Source organism: Urocitellus parryii, chromosome 3 (assembly GCF_045843805.1).
Source record: "Urocitellus parryii isolate mUroPar1 chromosome 3, mUroPar1.hap1, whole genome shotgun sequence".
Classification (NCBI taxonomy): Eukaryota; Metazoa; Chordata; class Mammalia; order Rodentia; family Sciuridae; genus Urocitellus; species Urocitellus parryii.
In genome coordinates this window covers 120,238,666-120,259,196 of record NC_135533.1, presented here as the reverse complement: position 1 = coordinate 120,259,196, position 20,531 = coordinate 120,238,666, and the positions used below count along the sequence as shown (strand labels likewise).

Genomic DNA, 20,531 nt, shown 5'->3' with positions numbered 1-20,531 from the left:
CTTGAGTTCCCCTGGGTAGAATGCTCTCCGTGCCTTTTGCTCTAGCTTAGCTAGGCAAAGCCTAGGTCCTGCAGCCCGTGCCTCCAGGACCATGCTGCTCAGATCTCCCAGCTTCTGGCTCCTACGGTGGCTTCCTCACCTTGGCTGTGTCAAGATGCCTCCTGTCTTTCTCTCTGTGGACACTGGGAATCATGGAGAATCCTTCTTGCAGCAGTATACAGAGTAATGAAGCCTCTGGATCAGTCAAAGAAGGCTGCCTTTCTGATCTCAGGATTTTCTGTACTAAATTTTTCTTATTTTTTTTCTGTGCATCTTCCCTCCCTCTGTGATGTAGCAGCACCACTGCTGCTGCTGCTGGTGGTGCTGCTGCTACCAGCTTGGGTCCAAGTTAATGTACCCAAGTTTCTAATTCTCCGACATTCTCTGACTGTACAGTATTCGGTTTTAGTGAAATTCCTCTTTCACCCTTCTCACAGGGAAGCACTATTCCCACTGTTTGATTTCCAGGTATTGGAGTTTCAAGAAATACAGCCTCTCTGTAGCCTGCCATTTGGCTTTGCATTTCTAATGTATTATTTCTTACACTTGAGTTTCTGACTTTCTGTCTCTGTGAATTTTTTTTTTAGAGTTGGCTATTAAGTTTTGGTGAGTTCCTATAGTTACCTAACTGAGAAGCAATCTTCTTGACTTGTAAGTCTGGAGCTGAGGAACTATCAGGGGGAGGGGGTGGCGGTGCATCCTTCCTCAAATCTGCCATCTTCTCTTCCCATGAAAGCATATTTTGTATCATCTCTATTCTTCTCAAGATTAAGTTATGTTTTAGGGCCAAAATATACTTATTCTTGATGAATATCTCATGTAATCTTGAAAAAAATTCATTCTCTCATTGTTGTATGAAGTATTTGGAGAAATGTCAATTATATCTATGTAGTTGATAGTGGTTTTGCTAATTTACTAGGGTTGCCATGTCTAACTACTAGCTTTTTTTTTAATTTGTTTTAGTTGTAGTTGGACACAATACCTTTATTTTATTTTTATGTGGTGCTGAGGATCAAACCCAGGGCCCTGCATGTACTAGGCAAGCACTCAAACACTGAGCTACAACCCCAGCCCTTTAAGTACTAGCTTTTTTGGCTTGAAGTAATGAAAGTGTACTATCTCAGAGTTCTATTGGCTGGAAAACCCATATTGACCTGTAAGCAGGACCTGCTCCTTCTGAAGACTGTAGGGAAAAAATTTTCCTCGCCCAATCCAAATTCTACTGGTTTGTTGGTCATCCTTGTAATTCTGGTTTACAACTGCAGGATTTCACACTGTGCTTCTATCATCACATGGAATTTGTACCTCATTAATGTGTCCCCTCTCCTTATGAGAACAGAAGTTATATTTGGAGAATAGATCCACCCTGCTCCAACAGGATATCTTTAACTGATTAGATTACATGATTCTATTTTCATATAAGGTTAAATTTTGAAGCACTGGTGTTAAGACTTTAACATGTATTTGGGTGGAAATAATTTGACCTGTAACAGAGCTGGTTTGATTCAATAGTATAATTTTTTTCTTTTCTTCCTGATGATCTGTCAAGTGCTTAAAGGAAAGGTGAACTCTTAACTGTAATGGTTGAATATTTCATTTCTCATTGTAGTTCCACCCATTTTTTTTCTGTTTTTTCATACCATTCCCGAGTCACTGCTTTTCCTTCCATCCACTAAAGATCATATTCCAGCAGCAACTGAGCCTGTGTGTGTCAAACAACCATCTCCACACACCCTAGGCCCATGTCTACAGCAAGCAATCCTCCTGAGTAATTCTTCAGCAAACCAATGTACTGACATTACACTATGTTCCTCTAGATTCCAGTTAGGTAATAATGGAGGTGATATCATGTAACTGGGGAGAAGAAAAATCACAATCTGTTGCTGAGGTAATGTGACCCTTCTTTTTCTAAGGTATAAATGTTGCTTTCTTTCTTCTAACTTGAATTTAGGCATGAAAAGCTGACAGTGTACATTATAGATAACTTATACAAATTCTTTTTTGGTTGAATTACAACTACAAGTTTATTACCACTGATGCTTGATTCAAGATGACATTAATATCTGACAGCAACAGTTGTCACATGATTGTAGTACCTATTTTCCTTAGTAGAGAAAGTATTTTAAGCATGCCATCAAATGGTACCTGAGAAATCTGTCACACAAAACTCATGTCTTTTCCACAAGTGCCCACTCTGCCTTACTTTGTGGTCTTTGTCTCTATTCCTGTTTCCCAACAAGTAATCTGATGTCACCAGAGCCAACAATACACTTGTGCAAACAAGACTCACAGTTCTCATAACTTCTAGGCAGGTTGTGCTAGACCCTGCTAGGAGCCATCTGGATCTGAATGTTGACTTCATTGATGTAGTGTTCTCAGGCCCTTGGAGAGTGCCTGGCCCTTTTGCATGTGTCTACAATCTACCTACAAGTGGGTAGTGAGATTAGTTTAGAAAGCTCCTCTGCAATGAAATCCATGTCTTTGCCATCTAAAATGACAGTCACTACATGGATATGCTGTATATTTAATTTAAATTTTAATATTAAACATTCAGAGCCTCATCCCAGTTCCACATTTCAAGTGCCCAAGTAGACCTACAGGCATAATGCAGTGACATTCCCATTCTGTCACGGGCAGCTGCTCTGATTCTGACAGTGACTGTTCCATGAATTCATATCCCTCAAACTTTTTGCATCAGTTTGGATGTCAGTTTGATCTGTTTCAAGAAGACAGTGATAATGTGCCAGTGTAAGTAAGAATTTAAAATTTGACTCATTCAGCGCCATTCTCTCACTTGAAAGTTTGCAATTGTTTTCAGCATCTTGTTGGAGGCTTCTGAAACCACAGAGCTCAGAGAGGGTTCTGAGAAGTGGGAGCAGAGACCAGGGTGATCCTGACTATTAATATTAGTATTCCTATGTTTTTCTTGGTATTAACAGTTGAGACTGAATAATTTATACAGATGTGTTTAGCTTATAGTTCTGGAGATTCAAGAGCCTAGCACTGGCATCTGCTTGGCTTTGGTGAATGCCCTCTTAGCTGCAATGAAATGACTGTTGGGGTCATCATGGTTTTAGGTGCAGGAGGGAAACATCAGATGGAGAGACAGGAAGCCGGCAGGGATAAGATGACTCATTTGCTCTTTTTATATAACTACAATCTAACAAGGGTGTGAGGAAACTATATTCTTGCCTCTGAGGCTGATGCCCTCAAAAATGACCTCGTCATCTTCAACCAGACCCCTCCTCTTACATAACTCACATTAGGCCCATATTGAAGATCAAGCCTCAATCACACGATTATGTGGAGGACAAACAACATCCAACCCTAGCATTCATCATGAGCTTATCTGGTGTAGAAGAAAGCATGATACAATCTTAAGTAACTCTGTTGCTGATGTTTTGTCTCTAAAGGTTGGATGTACAGCCAAGCTTATGACTCCAGCATCGAAGATGAAGAGCCTGCAGGTAGGAACAGCCCTTGGGGTATAAGCCAATGGGAAAGGTTTCCTGGTAGGGGTGGGCCAACCTACATTTTTGGAGACTAAGGAATGGGCATGAAATAGAAATAAACAGAAAATATGTATTATCTCATAGTTTGATGACATAGGAATAAGAGTTAGTAGACCTACTGACTTTGAGCATTCTGTTTGTAACATCTTTTTTGCTTTGCCAGTTAAACAAAATCTTCCCTGTAACACCCACTCTGTGCTGCATTTGCCTCCTCTAACCATCAAGTAGGTTGGCTCACATTTCTTAGAAAATTGTGCATAAAAGAATTTAGATCTGGGCTTTGGATTTGATGTGCAATGGAAGGAATCTAGTGGGACACACTTTCTAAGTGATAGTTTGTGAACCTGGTGTCAAAGTTCTTGCTTGTGCTACACAGTGGATATGAAGTCAAAATTCCCTCTACATGTTCTGGCCACGTAGCAGCACTTCTCTTCTGTTTATTATCTACTCCTGGTTTAAAAGACACTTCTAGGGGCTGGGGTTGGGGCTCAGAGGTAGAGCCCCCGCCTACCATGTGTGAGGCACTGGGTTCGATCCTCATCACCACATAAAAATAAAATGAAGATATTGTACCTATAGCTAAAAAATAAATATTAAAAAAAGACACTTCCACATTTGGGGGATTTAAAGAAAATTTCCTCAGTGCTCCCTTGACAGACCTCTGGGTTCTCCTGGGAAAGAGTGGGGAGAAGTTCATCCTTGAACATGTCTCTCACCTCCAGTCCTCATCTATTTCCCAAACAGTGGGAATAGGATGAAAATCTGAATTTGCTTGCATTCAAGAGGCCTGTGTCAAGAAAGTCAGGGAGACAGTGGCTGCCTCTTGGAGGAACAGAATGTCACAGACATCCCTACTGAGTACAGTGGTGGAATGTGAACTAGAAAAGAGCTCTTGGGATCCTAGATCTATTCCTCATTGCAGTGGTGAGGTGACAGAGGCCAGGAGACAGGAGTGCAGACAAGAGGAAGAATGGAGAGCTTTGACTTTGGGTTATAGAACACCAGGAGCAGCAGCAACTCAAGTTCTCACCTTGAATTTAACTCTGCTGGGGGGAGGGGCAAGCAGAAAAAATCAAAGTGATAGAGTGCCAGGGATCCCAGCAGCCTGCAGCAGGGCCCCGGAGACCCAGGCCAACTGATTCGCGTGGCCTGCCCTGCGGCTACAGAAGGCGTGGCGCCTCAGTGAAGCCATTAATTGGCAAGCAGGGAGGTTAGGGAAGGCCATTAGGTGGAATCCCACCAGCCAAGCCCACACGGACCATTGGGCCGAGCACGGGTTCTCAGAAGGGGAAGGAAGCGGTACAGTCCCATCCCCCACAGCGGACACTCCGCCGAGGCAGTCAGCGGCCACCATCCGGGAAAGCTGAAGGATAGACCGCCACTCTCCTTCAGAGTGCGACATCAAAACAGGTCGGTGTCATTCAGCTCACCCCCCAGACAGCGGGAATTCGCATAAAATCTCTCCTAGGCTTGCCGGGAGAGGGAGTATCAAGCTGAGCCTCCATACAGGCTAGGGGGAAACCAGAGACACCTGACCTCCAACCCCTCCTCCCAGTAGCAGCCAAAAGGAAACCTGGCTAGCCAGCGCTGGGGGAGGGGCAAGCAGAAAAAATCAAAGTGATAGAGTGCCAGGGATCCAAGCAGCCTGCAGCAGGGTCCCGGAGATCCAGGCCAACTGATTCGCGTGGCCTGCCCTGCGGCTACAGAAGGCGTGGCGCCTCAGTGAAGCCATTAATTGGCAAGCAGGGAGGTTAGGGAAGGCCATTAGGTGGAATCCCACCAGCCAAGCCCACACGGACCCTTGGGCCAAGCACGGGATCTCAGAAGGGGAAGGAAGCGGTACAGTCCCATCCCCCACAGCGGACACTCCACCGAGGCAGTCAGCGGCCACCATCCGGGAAAGCTGAAGGATACACCGCCACTCTCCTTCAGAGTGCAACATCAAAGCAGCGGACACTCCATCCAGGCAGTCAGCGGCCACCATCCGGGAAAGCTGAAGAATACACCACCACTCTCCAACAGCTTGCAACATCAAAACAGCCAGCAGCAGGACCCCGGAGATCCAGGCCAACTGATTCGCGCGGCCTGCCCCGCAGCTACAGAAGGCGTGGCGCCTCAGAGAAGCCATTAATTAGCAAGCAGGGAGGTTAGGGACTGCCATTAGGTGGAATCCCGCCAGCCAAGCCCACCGCCCACGCCCGGAACAGGCCCAGCGACCTGCCAGCATTGTAGTCACGACACCCCAATTGGAATAGGGACAGAGCAGAGCCGCCTTCCACTCCCGGAACAGGCCCAGAGAGCCGCCAGCGTGGTAGACACGTCACCCCAATAGGAGTAGGGGCACAGCCGCCGCCCGCACCTGCAAGGGAGACTTTTCAAGTATACAAGAGCAACATAAATAAATAGGGGGTAAATTTCAAAACACAACAGTTGCACCAAGCAGAAAGAAACGCGAGCAGTATGAAAAGACAAGGAAAGAAAGGACCACAAGCAATGCAGGTCAACTCAACTTTAGAAGAGGTAATAGCTGCAACAGATGGAATATCAGATAAAGAGTTCAGGATATATATGCTTCAGATGATCTGGAGTCTCAAGGAAGACATGAGACAGCAAAATCAGACAATGAAAGATCACATTGACAAACAAATCCAGGAAGTAAAAGATCAATTTCATAGGGAGATAGAGGTAATAAAAAACAAACAAATTGAAATTCTAGAAATGCAGGAAACAATAAACCAACTTAAAAACTCAATTGAGAATACTACCAGCAGAGTAGATCACTTAGAAGAGAGAACATCAGACAATGAAGACAAAGTATTTCAACTGGAAAAGAACATAGACAGCTCAGCAAGTCTGCTAAGAAACCATGAGCAGAACATCCAAGAATTATGGGACAATATCAAAAGACCAAATTTAAGAGTCATTGGGATACAGGAAGGCACAGAGCTCCATTCCAAAGGAATAAACAGTCTATTCAGTGAAATAATACGAGAAAACTTCCCAGAATTGAAGATTGAGACAGAATCCCAAATCCTAGAAGCCTACAGGACGCCGAATGTGCAAAATCATTAGAGATCCACACCTAGACACATTATAATGAAGATGTCCAACATACAGAATAAGGAGAGAATTTTAAAAGCTGCAAGAGAAAGAAAGCAGATTACATTTAGGGGTAAACCAATCAGGATAACAGCTGATCTCTCAACACAGACTCTGAAAGCTAGAAGATCCTGGAATAACATATTTCAAACACTGAAAGACAATGGGCTCCAACCAAGAATCGTGTATCCGGCGAAATTAAGCTTCAGGTTAGAAGATGAAATTAAAACCTTCCACAATAAACAAAAGTTAAAAGAATTCGCAGCTAGAAAACCATCTCTTCAAAAAATCCTTGGCAAAACATTACAGGAAGAGGAAATGGAAAATAACATTGAAAACCAACAATGGGAGGTAGGACAGTAAAGGGGGGAAAGTAGTCAAAGAGGATAACAAATCAGGTTTAGTAACATCAATAAACAAATATGGATAGAAGAACAAACCATATCTCAATAATAACCCTAAATGTTAATGGCTTAAACTCACCAATTAAGAGACACAGGCTAGTAGAATGGATCAAAAAACAAGACCCAACAATATGCTGTCTACAGGAGACGCAATTGATAGGAAAAGATATACATAGACTGAAGGTGAAAGGTTGGGAAAAATCATATCACTCATATGGACCGCGGAAACAAGCAGGAGTGTCCATAATCATATCTAATAAAATAGATTTCAAGCCAAAGCTAATCAAAAGGGATATAGAAGGACACTTCATACTGCTCAAGGGAACCATACACCAACAAGACATAACAATCATAAATATATATGCCCCAAATAATGGTGCAGCTGTGTTCATCAAGCAAACTCTTCTCAAGTTCAAGAGTCTAATAGACCACCATACAATAATCATGGGAGACTTCAACACACCTCTCTCACCACTGGACAGATCTTCCAAACAAAAAGTTAAATAAGGAAACTATAGAACTCAATAACACAATTAACAACCTAGACTTAATTGACATATATAGACTATACCACCCAACATCAAGTAGCTACACTTTTTTCTCAGCAGCACATGGAACCTTCTCAAAAATAGACCATATACTATGTCACAGGGCAACTCTTAGACAATACAAAGGGGTAGAGATAATACCATGCATCTTATCTGATCATAATGGAATGAAACTGAAAATCAATGATAAAAGAAGAAAGGAAAAAGCAAGCATCACCTGGAGAATGAACAATAGGTTGCTGAGTGATCAATGGGTTTTAGAAGACATCAAGGAGGAAATTAAAAAATTCCTAGAGTTAAATGAAAACACAGACACAACATATCGGAATCTATGGGACACATTGAAAGCAGTTCTAAGAGGAAAATTCATTGCTTGGAGTTCATTCCTCAAAAAAAGAAAAAACCAACAAATAAATGATCTCATACTTCATCTCAAAATCCTAGAAAAAGAAGAGCAAAACAACAGCAAAAGAAGTAGAAGGCAAGAAATAATTAAAATCAGAGCTGAAATTAATGAAATTGAAACAAAAGAAACAATTGAAAAAATTGACAAAACTAAAAGCTGGTTCTTTGAAAAAATAAATAAAATTGACAGACCCTTAGCCATGCTAACGAAGAGAAGAAGAGAGAGAACCCAAATTACTAGCATACGGGATGAAAAAGGCAATATCACAACAGACACTTCAGAAATACAGAAGATAATCAGAAATTACTTTGAATCCTTATACTCCAATAAAATAGAAGATAGTGAAGGCATAGATAAATTCCTTGAGTCTTATGATCTGCCCAGATTGAGCCAGGAGGATATAGACAACCTAAACAGACCAATAACAATAGAGGAAATAGAAGAAACCATCAAAAGACTACCAACTAAGAAAAGCCCAGGACCGGATGGGTATACAGCAGAGTTTTACAAAACCTTTAAAGAGGAACTAACACCAATACTTTTCAAGCTATTTCAGGAAATAGAAAAAGAGGGAGAACTTCCAAATTCATTCTACGAGGCCAACATCACCCTGATTCCGAAACCAGACAAAGACACATCAAAGAAGGAAAACTACAGACCAATATCTCTAATGAACCTTGACGCAAAAATCCTCAATAAAATTCTGGCGAATCGGATTCAAATACATATCAAAAAAATTATACATCATGATCAAGTAGGATTCATCCCTGGGATGCAAGGCTGGTTCAATATACGGAAATCAATAAATGTTATTCACCACATCAATAGACTTAAAAATAAGAACCATATGATCATCTCAATAGATGCAGAAAAAGCATTCGACAAAGTACAGCATCCCTTTATGTTCAAAACGCTAGAAAAATTAGGGATAACAGGATCATACCTCAACATTGTAAAAGCAATCTATGATAAGCCACAGGCCAGCATCATTCTGAATGGAGAAAAATTGAAGGCATTCCCTCTAAGATCTGGTACAAGACAGGGATGCCCTCTCTCACCACTTCTGTTCAACATAGTCCTCGAAACACTGGCCAGAGCAATTAGACAGTCAAAAGAAATTAAAGGCATAAAAATAGGAAAAGAAGAACTTAAATTATCACTATTTGCAGATGATATGATTCTATACCTAGCAGACCCAAAAGGGTCTACAAAGAAGCTATTAGAGCTAATAAATGAATTCAGCAAAGTGGCAGGATATAAGATCAACACGCATAAATCAAAGGCATTCCTGTATATCAGCGACAAATCCTCTGAAACGGAAATGAGGACAACTACTCCATTCACAATATCCCCCCAAAAAATAAAATACTTGGGAATCAACCTAACAAAAGAGGTGAAAGATTTATACAATGAAAATTACAGAACCCTAAAGAAAGACATAGAAGAAGACCTTAGAAGATGGAAAAACATACCCTGCTCATGGATAGGCAGAACTAACATCATCAAAATGGCGATATTACCAAAAGTTCTCTATAAGTTCAATGCAATGCCAATCAAAATCCCAACAGCATATCTTGTAGAAATAGATAAAAGAATCATGAAATTCATATGGAATAATAAAAGACCCAGAATAGCAAAAACAATACTAAGCAGGAAGTGTGAATCAGGCGGTATAGCGATACCAGACTTCAAACTATACTACAGAGCAATAGTAACAAAAACAGCATGGTACTGGTACCAAAACAGGCGGGTGGACCAATGGTACAGAATAGAGGACACAGTAACCAATCCACAAAACTACAACTATCTTATATTTGATAAAGGGGCTAAAAGCATGCAATGGAGGAAGGATAGCATCTTCAACAAATGGTGCTGGGAAAACTGGAAATCCATTTGCACCAAAATGAATCTGAATCCCTATCTCTCGCCGTGCACAAAAGTTAACTCAAAATGGATCAAGGAGCTTGATATTAAATCAGAGACACGGCATCTGATAGAAGAAAAAGTTGGTTATGATCTACACGCTGTGGGATCGGGCTCCAAATTCCTCAACAGGACACCCATAGCGCTAGAGTTAACAAATAGAATCAACAAATGGGACTTACTCAAACTAAAAAGTTTTTTCTCAGCAAAAGAAACAATAAGAGAGATAAATAGGGAGCCTACATCCTGGGAACAAATCTTTACTCCACACACTTCAGATAGAGCCCTAATAACCAGAATATACAAAGAACTCAAAAAATTAGACAATAAGATAACAAATAACCCAATCAATAAATGGGCCAAGGACCTGAACAGACACTTCTCAGAGGAGGACATACAATCAATCAACAAGTACATGAAAAAATGCTCACCATCGCTAGCAGTCAGAGAAATGCAAATCAAAACTACCCTAAGATACCATCTCACTCCAGTAAGACTGGCAGCCATTAGGAAGTCAAACAACAATAAGTGCTGGAGAGGATGCGGGGAAAAGGGCACTCTTGTTCATTGCTGGTGGGACTGCAAATTGGTGCAGCCAATTTGGAAAGCAGTATGGAGATTTCTCGGAAAGCTGGGAATGGAACCACCATTTGACCCAGCTATTCCCCTTCTCGGTCTATTCCCTAAAGCCCTAACAAGAGCATGCTACAGGGACACTGCTACATCGATGTTCATAGCAGCTCAATTCACGATAGCAAGACTGTGGAACCAGCCTAGATGCCCTTCAATAGATGAATGGATAAAAAAAATGTGGCATTTATACACTATGGAGTATTACTCTGCATTAAAAAATGACAAAATTATAGAATTTGGAGGGAAATGGATGGCATTAGAGCAGATTATGCTAAGTGAAGCTAGTCAATCTTTAAAAAACAAATACCAAATGACTCCTTTGATATAAGGGGTGTAAACAAGGACAGGGTAGGGACGAAGAGCTTGAGAAGAATATTTACAGTAAACAGGGATGAGAGGTGGGAGGGAACGGAGTGAGAAGGGAAATTGCATGGAAATGGAAGGCGATCCTCAGGGTTATACAAAATGTCATATAAGAGGTAAGGAGGGGTAAGTCAAGAGAATACAAATGGAAGACATGATTTACAGTAGAAGGGGTAGAGAGAGAAAAGGGGAGGGGAGGGGAGGGGAGGGGAGGGGGGATAGTAGACAATAGGACAGACAGCAGAATACATCAGACACTAGAAAGGCAATATGTCAATCAATGGAAGGGTAACTGATGTGATACAGCAATTTGTATACGGGGTAAAAGCGGGAGTTCATAATCCACTTGAATCAAACCGTGTAATATGATGTATTAAGAACTATGTAATGTTATGAACGACCAATAAAAAAAAAAGAAAAAAAAAAGATAAACAAATGTAAGTAAATTAAACTTATCTGTTATTTCAGTGGAAGCATGCATATAACATTTAAATCTAACGTACATGAATTTATATAATTTTATAAAACTTCAATCATTGAATTTATAAAAATTCAATCATTGAATAATATAGTTTAGGATGATAAATAATGTCTTAAATGTATCAAATCTGTCAGATGAATGATTCCAACTCTGAAATTATGGGAAATTTTTAAAGATAAATTTGTGAAATTAGTATGTGGCATCTAATCTAATATAAAGTGATAACAATTTAATTTTATCTTCATATGAAAGAAAAATGCACTGTTAGGATTAAGGATTTGACTAACGGTATGGTCAATGGGAGAAATATCTCCAATCAAAACATCTTCTCTTTTATAAATAAATCAAACTGTGTAGATGAAGGAAATGTGATCGGGTGAGGCTAGGGAGGGAGAAAGAGGTATTACCCTTCAAAAGGTTCCTGATGTAAGACCCAAGCTACTATGGAAGCAGCTAGAGGATGGGAAATTCTAACACAGACGATGAATCTATTCTTGTGTCTTTTCTTTCTTCCCCTCAAATATTTAGAAATGTCAGGAAAGATGGGTTGAGGTGAGGTGAAGTACCTGGCAATTAATCTAACAAGTGCTGCCCATCTGTTGATCTAGTGTATGAAAGTCAATCCTATTGGATCCCCCACTGTAGAAGCGGTAGGAAGTCACTTTGCATTTCAGTTCCAAGGCTGTAGAAAGGAAGTTTCTCATATTCATAAATCAGGTAATTGCCTGGTTTACTCTAGGTCATGGTGAAATGATACCAACTTCCTGATTTTGATACAGTAGAGAACTGGAACCCAAGCTGTGGGCTACTCTATAATGAAACCAGGATGGGGCAGTCCCCTCAAAAAGGCCTGTGCACACAGTTCCTTCTTTCCACCCAGGACCCAGAAAAAATGACTGGGGAAATTCACTTTCCATTTGCACTTAATATTGTGGTGCTCCTTTGACATCAATTATTCTCAGCCCTGAAAACAAGTAGGGTTATCTGGTGATCTTTCATTAAAAAAAAATGGATGCTTATGTCACAACTACCATAGAATATTCTTAAAACTTAATGTATGCATAGTACCTGGAAATCTTTGTTAGAATGTAGATTGTGAATTGGGAGGTTTCAGAATTGCTTTTACTTCTGGCTTGGGAACCATATGTGGAGCAACAAGTCTTATAGCCACTGAATCTGAACTTTTCTCTGGTTGAGATGCCCAGGAATCTAATGTTAAAGCCCCAGCTAATTCCAATATGCAGTTTATGTTGACTCCAATTTCACTGCATGACCTTATCCCAGGTTGGAGAGTTTGATGTGAATATCAATTCAATTGATTATTCCTGTGGCTATCAGCTGAGTTGCACACTCCAGCCTCTTTGTGTACAAAGAAAACCCTGACTACATAAAATGCTATCAGACCCCATAACTTTGGAGGGAAGTGACACATGAGTGAACAGATTATGGCAGGTCTGGGCAACAAACTTCACATGTCCTAGGGTGGTTGATTCCCATGATGGCCTCAATACACTTGGCTTCTTTATGGCCTCTTCCCTGACACAGATTTCTTCTCATCCACCATGAGAGGAGAAGATTTCTGACTCCTGCTTGGAGTGTGGAGCACAAGTTAACTTGTCCTGTTCATGTTTGAAACTCTCTTCCTTCTTCCTTGACAACATAGATTCCTCTTATAAAACCTACTAAATTGCAATCAGACACAGATCAATCACCTGATAGCTTATTTTAGTATATTTGTGAAAATGTAGAGAGGTGGTAAAATCTTTAAATTTGGCTCTAGTGGAAGGTGATTGGGTCATTGGGGTACCACCCTTGAAAGATTAATATAGTTTTCTCATTACCGGGTTAGTTCCCTCTACAATGATTTTTATAAAAAATAACACATTCCACTGAACCCTCTGGCTTCCTCTTATCATGTGATCTCTCATTATTGCATGGGCACTACAATGATGTCATCCTTCAAGTTGTGATGTAGCCAGGATGGACTCCATCACAGTCAAGCAGATGTCAATACCATGGTATTGAATTTTCAGAACTCTCTATGAATTACCTGGCCTCAGGAGTTTTGGTACAGCAATAAAAACAGACTAATGCAACAGATTATACAAGATCACCCTCTCTGTCCTATGAGTTCCCAAACTCTCTAACTTCTGTAGAGTCAGAACCCTCCCAATAACACTATGGGATGATATTAGAGAATTTCCATTTAAGACAAAATTGTTAACATTCTAATTGACATTAATTAAAACTGACTGTATATCTGAAGTATGTATAATCATCATGAAATCTGAAACACACATAATATCTTTTTAGGGGGTTGTAATAGGGATTGAATTCAGGGTACTCAACTGCTTAGCCACATCCCCAGGCCTAATTTCTATTTTATTTATAAACAGGGTCTTACTGAACTGCTTAGCACCTCACTTTTGCTAACACTGGCTTTGAACTCATGATCCTCCTACCTCAGAGTCCCAAGCCACTGGGATTTCAGGCAAGTGCCACCAAACCAGGCCACTCATAATATCTGAAGGGTTATCAGATAAATGTTCTATTAGAAAGAAACATATCCAGAAGAATTGCACAGAATAATGGAAATGGTTTGATCATGGGGAGGCTGGAAGGGAATGCCAAAAGCCAAGGTATTCATCAATGGATGGATTCTTTGACTCTAGAACTGACTTTGGCACCCCCTGAGTGTTGGTGAACACACTGGTATGCTGGGAGGTGGTATCCTATATGCTCACAGGGAGAGACATGAAAGTTCTGTGTCTGGGAACTTCATCTTCCATTCCAGACCTTACCCCATGTTTATCCTCTATAATCATTTTTGGAAGCAAAATGTTCTTATCAAACCCAATGAATAATCTCAAATTTATAGTCAGTCTATCAGTAGTGCAGGTGAAACTGGAACCCCTAAATGTGGTTGGTATCTGAAGTTAAGGACAGCCTTATAGAAGGAAGATTTTTGTCCTGACATTGTGGGATCCAATGCTATCACTGGGTGTTGAGGGTCATAATTGTATTGTGGCTGACCTAGTTATCATACTCATATTCCCATGAAGCCCAATATGGTATTTTATTAATAAGAAGACTGACTGCAATTTTGTAGTGTAAGGAGAATATGAATCTAGAAGAAACATGCTCTCACAGGGGAATGTAATCACACTTTCCAAAACACATTTTCTCATCAGTTATATTGTCTGCAGCAAGAGACTGATCCAGCGAATGATATTTTCTTGCTCTTGAGGCCACATGCAATTACAGACAGAGGAACATGTTGAGGATCCAATAGTGGTTATCCCCCGTTTGGACAGGTCTTGTATCCTCTGATTGACATTTTCAAACATGATGAGAAATAGTAGTAAGTCAACAGAATCAGACAGCAAGAGGACAGAAAACCTCTCCATCCCAAAGACATGACCTTTCCTAGAGGATGGGCCTATCAGTTATATTCTGAAGATTTCATCTCTCATACGTTTTTGGTTGGAAGCTGCTGTGGATGGAGGGTGTACCTTGAAGAGAGAGATCTTGGCTTATGCCAGGGTGTCCACTATCGAAGTTTGCTCTGTGGTTACAAGTCACCACCATATGACAGATTATATAGCTATTATGAGAATAAACAGATGAGTCCATCTATCTATCCTTCCCTTCAGATCCTCTTTCCATTCATACACCCTAGCCCAGAAACCACCAGGAAAGCCTGTTCCTGACAGTACCAGATTCACTCTGGTCCACCCTCTGGGGAGCCTGGCTAGATGGAAGGCTAGGTAGCCATGTTCTATGAGTTGGAGACAGAGAATTGGTTAGGTATCATTGGGGCCTAGAGTCATTATCATATATAACCAGCACAGGGGAATGATCTTGCTTCCACTGGTACAGTGCTAGCATATTCATATCCAATGGTTATAGAAGGCAAGGTGGAGATGATCCAGAGCTCTATGTCCTGAGGTTGACAGCACAGCTGGACTCACGCCAAGACTTTTATTCCCTTGCAGACCTTTTGATTCTGTAAGTCTTTGGAGATTATGAACATTACTCCTTTCCTGGAGCTCTTCATTGGGGGCTTCTGGGGAACCTTCTTATAAGCTCTGGAGGAAAAGATTTTGAGAAGAATAGATGGAGGTCAACTTCCTCTAGCTTTTTTTATGGTCATAGAATAAATAAGCCTCATCTCCAACCCTGATCCCAATTACCCATGATCATTGTCCCATCCATCCTACATTGAGGTGTGTCCTGGGCCTAGGTAAGCAGGGCTGTGGAACTTCCAAGGTTCTGGCCCTGGGCTGAGCTGGGCTCTCCTGAGGCCACCAATCATGCCTGAGTCATCAGAAGGTGGACCATGGATCTTACTTCCTCTTCCATTTCTCCAGTCGTCCAGGTGCACTACTGTCCCACCACTGTCACTTCTTTATGACAGAGTGCCATAGGACTTTTGTGAAATCAGTTTAACATATGACATGTTTTTAAATAAACAATCAGGTGCTTCTGTGGATTCATCACATCTTCTAATCTCATTTTATGAGTGGTAATTACTACCTTCTACAACAGCCTCCTTCTCACAATGAGCAACTGCCACTGGAATGTTTTTTTATTGCCTCAGTGTTTTAGATAATCTAATTAATGTGCCAGAAACAAAACTTCCTGAGGAAAACACTTCAATCTACCTGATCTCTGAATTTCCTCAGTGTTAGGTTGTGTAGAGCTAAGTTGCAGAGTGTGGTTTGGTCAGAGTTCCCTCTATCCAGGAGGATATTGTTACTGAAATATCTAGAGCCCAATGTTCGGGGAATTGACCTGAAGCATATGAGAGTCCATGTCATTATATAGAGATTCCTAAATGAGGCTATTGATTCAGAGACAAGGTCCCAAGTGCCCACTCTGCCATCTGACACTGCACCTGAGCATAGGAGCTATAGCCCTGAGGACAGATATTTATGGAGGTGGGAGAAAGGCAGGGAGGAGTAAGAAAATGTGCCTAAGAGAAAGGAATTAGTGCTAGCACCATTGCTGAATGATGAGCATATGCCTTGAAAGTAGTCAGGAGGCCCAGGCAGCCATCCTGGTTGAAGGACACAGGCCCTCAGCTCCCTGCTGCCATTTTGAGCTCCCTCCTGAAGTACCTGGAATTTTGTATGGTTTACCCAGTGGCCCCAAATCCTTCAGGAACTGCCCACATTGACACCTTGGATCAAATTCCTCCAGCACATTTCCTAGGTAGGCTCCTCCTGGATCCCAATTCCTACTCATGCCCTCAGCCCTAAGACATTTACACTGTGTGAGTCTGACCCTCATTGCAGCCCATGCATAGAATGGATTGTCCTTACTTCCATTGCAAAGACTGTTCTTGGATATCTGTTGTTCCAGGAGTTGATCTCCCTCTTGGGATCCCCCATGGCAGATCTAGCCTCCCTTGTGGCTGCTCCTTGCTGCAGTTTTGCCACTTCCAGCTGATGGAAGAGACTCAGAGATTCAGCATCCCTCTTACAGGTGAACACAAAGCACCTATCACCTGTAATTTTGTGTACAAGGAGTCCACACTCACTCTAGAACAGTTTCCCCTACCAATTCCTGACCAGAACAACAGAGAAGTGGCATCTGAGGTACACAAGCAAGTGAGGCAGGTAAAGTTCCTTTCACCCAGTCCAGGGTAACATTCCAACCCTGGTGCTTTGTTTTCTTTAGGGAAAGAAACCAGACTCCTGTATATCTCCTGCCAGGCTTCTCCTTGGCAATGTGAACAGCAGCTGGGTTGGGGAAGCACAAGGTGTTCCTGCACTAAAGCTCTGTATGGCTCTTAATTCATGATTACCATTGTAATCATCATCATCATCATAATCGTCATCATCTATATAACAAAATTTTCATTTCTTTCTACATCTCAGTTCATGGTCCTACATTTCTATATTATCTTTGAGTGCCCTTTTCATAAATCCAGACTCCCTGCTTCTTCAGACATAGAGATGTCTGTTCCCACAATGGAGAAAGCACACTTTCCTTTGGATTCCCACAGAGAGATCCCATACAGCTGAGCCACAGTGTCTCCTCACGCTGCAGTATGAGCTGGTTGCTAAGGGCTTCAACTGTGGCCCAGAGCTGGAGCCAGCACAGAGATGGATGCTGGGTCAGGAACCTCCAGTGGACAGGGATCACCACCACCCATTCGTCATCTCTGGCACTGGAGCCCAGGTGGAGGGAGGAATGAACTGCAGAACCTGGAATAAGGTCAGGGAAATGATAATCTCAAATTACCTGATGCATTTGATGAAGGACAAGCAGCTCTTGAGCAGCCTGTCCAAATTTTGCAGGATCTTCAACCACCTCCAGCAGCTGCTTGAGGAAAAAAATAGCAGAGTACAGAAAGACATGTATAATGACACATTAGATGGCAGTCAAGAGAAAAGGAGGGCAGAATTGCCTGATGCTGTGGGACCTATAGTTCAATTACAAGAAAATTTTATGTACCTATAAAAGAATACCCAGATTTTAATTTTGGGAGGAGGATCTTTGGATCCAGAGGACTTACAGCTAAATATCTTGAAGCAGAAACTGGATGTAAAATAATGGCCTGATGCAAAGCCTCAATGAGAAAAAGGAGGAGAAAATAGAGCAGACCCAATTGAGAGCACCTAACTAAACATTTACATGTACTAATTACTGTGGAAGATGCTCAGAACAGAGCAGAAATAAAACTAAAGAGGGCAGTTGAAGAAGTGAAGAAACTACTGGTACCTGCAGCAGAAGGGGAAAACAGCCTCAAGAAGATGCAGCTGATGGAACTTCTGATTCTGAATGACCCCTGAAGGGATTCCAACGTTAAATCACCAGCCCTTGCCTTTTCTCTTAGTCAACAGCCCAGGATCCTTGGATCATAACTGGGCCTATGCCTGTCCTCCCACCACCTTCCTGCAGTACTCCTACCCAGCTGGCCCTACCATAATGTCTTTGATCAAATACAGACCACTGTTATGCCAAATGGAACTTCTCACAAAACTGCTGCAATAGTCCCCCCAGCACCTGAGGCTGGGTTAATCTACATGCCCTACAAATACCTTTACATGATAGCACCAGCTACTTCAATCCTTGACTAGGCTATTGAACCCAGTGGTTTCTTAAGTGTAGTGGCTACTAAAGTTTAAAGGTACAAAATGTGTGTCCATCCTTACAAAAAGATTGTGACATAGGCCAAGCTGCCATTGGCAACTAACTTATGAACTTCTGATCTCTGAACTCTTCACCCAGTCATGACCTGACCATGCCTGCCTGCTGATTAATTAATTTGTAATCACCTTTGCTTGTCTATGGTCAGTACATCGAGCTGAGGCACTTGTCCATTTGTCTTACCACCTAAATGAACAAAAGGCAAAGAAATTGTTGTCCTCCAGCTCAGCTTCCCCCCTCCCATGTGGATGAAAGTGGTTCTAGAAAATGCATTGGATAGTAATAAAGTATTAAGGCCCAAATCATCCCACAGCACTGATCTGTGGGAGACTAACCTCGCAGGTGACTGAGTTAACTCCCCTGCTGGGCGATGTGGCATCAGGCACCCGCTGCTAGACCGCCCCACCCTTCTAGGGTTCCAGTGACTGTGTCTTCGTACCTGGGCATGTCTTCCTACAGCCCCATAGAGCTATGCTCACCTGTTCCTTTGTAATATTACCCCTTGCCCTGTTTGTGATAGAATGTTCCATGGAAGTGCCTTGTGTGTGCCTTGCCTTTTCTCTTTTGTGGAGATCAAGAAGATAGACTCAGCCCCCTGAAACCTGACCTTTTGCCCCATTTGAATAGCTTCTCCTCAATAAAAAGGGTCAGCACATGTGGGCTCTTTCTCTCTCTCTTTCTGCAGACCCTTAAGGTCAGAGGAGCCGTCACAGCAACCCCAAAGAAAAAGGCATTTCTGTCTCTTGTGTGGTTATTTCATGCAGCCCAATTAGCCCAGTTTCCCTGGAGTGACCTCTGAGTGTTTTAGTCAGAAAAGAACCCCGGCACTGATCATCTTCTAATGTCTCACCCCAGGTAAGAAGGCTTCCTTAAGATGGGAGACAGATGGCCCTTAACTACTCAGTGACAGAGGCAGTTCTTGTGAGAGACTTCTAGGAACCTTTCCTTCTCATAGCGAAATCAAGCTCTCTCTGAATGAACTGGGTGATGATGCATCATGCATGAACCTTCTTTGGTCAGCTAAGTCATTGGTGAAGTGATTCAAAAAGTAATTTTTCTTTTTTTTTTTTTTGTTCTTTTTTTTTTTGTATGGAGATAATAGTATACCTAGCAAAGTTTTTCACAAATATGAACTTTTTTGATTTCCATTCTGGAAAACAGTAATCAGCAGGAAACTCAGTTGGCACCTTCATAGTTATCTCTCTATCAGCTTGTCTTACTTGGAACCATTTTCATTTTATTTATTAAGCAATAGACAATTGTTTTTTCCCAGCTTGTTTTGGATTAATGTGCCACTGCTCTGTCTTTGGGTTAGACATGCTGTTGTTTTGATTTATTTATAATATATGCTGTGCCATTATGATTTTTTAAATTTTGTATGGTTAATTGAATAAATTTGTGACACTCAAACACTTGAGATGACAACTAAAAATGATACCAGTATTTGACCCAGCTTCATCTCAAATATGTTAAAACTGTACATTTTAGATGTTTATCAAAGGTGCTTTATGGGGAAAGTAAATGTATGAAATAATATATGTGTGACATTTATGAGCAATGTTGCTGAATAAATTTTGAAAACTTAGTTGACAAAATATTGGATCAACTGAAAAGCATGAATTTTGAAATCGAAATGCCTTGGTTCTCAGTATTATCATTATTTATTGAATTTATTTCTATTAAAATATGTAGTTTTAAGACAGTTTTTTCCTGACAGTATTCTGTGAGTATATCAGAGTGTTCCTAGTATGTTACCATAGAGATGATGTGTATTTTTTGCCTAGTCTTTATTATCTTAGTAGTTTTCATGCTCTATATGTACCATAACCAACCTATTGCCTATGAGAAACATATAAGACAATGTATTTACAGCCATTGTTACAAATTTATAATGTATGTTCTAACTTGTTTTATGTGTATGTTATATAATATTCAAAAAGAATTTTTTTCTTGATTGAGATACAA

The 20,531-nt window shown here is 41.2% G+C and overlaps 1 pseudogene; it reads left to right on the top strand.

Annotated features, from left to right (window-relative positions):
* The first annotated feature begins 2,777 nt into the window (after positions 1–2,777).
* On the top strand, positions 2,778–18,589 carry LOC113177875 (KH domain-containing RNA-binding protein QKI pseudogene; annotated as a pseudogene).
* Positions 18,590–20,531: the final 1,942 nt, after the last annotated feature.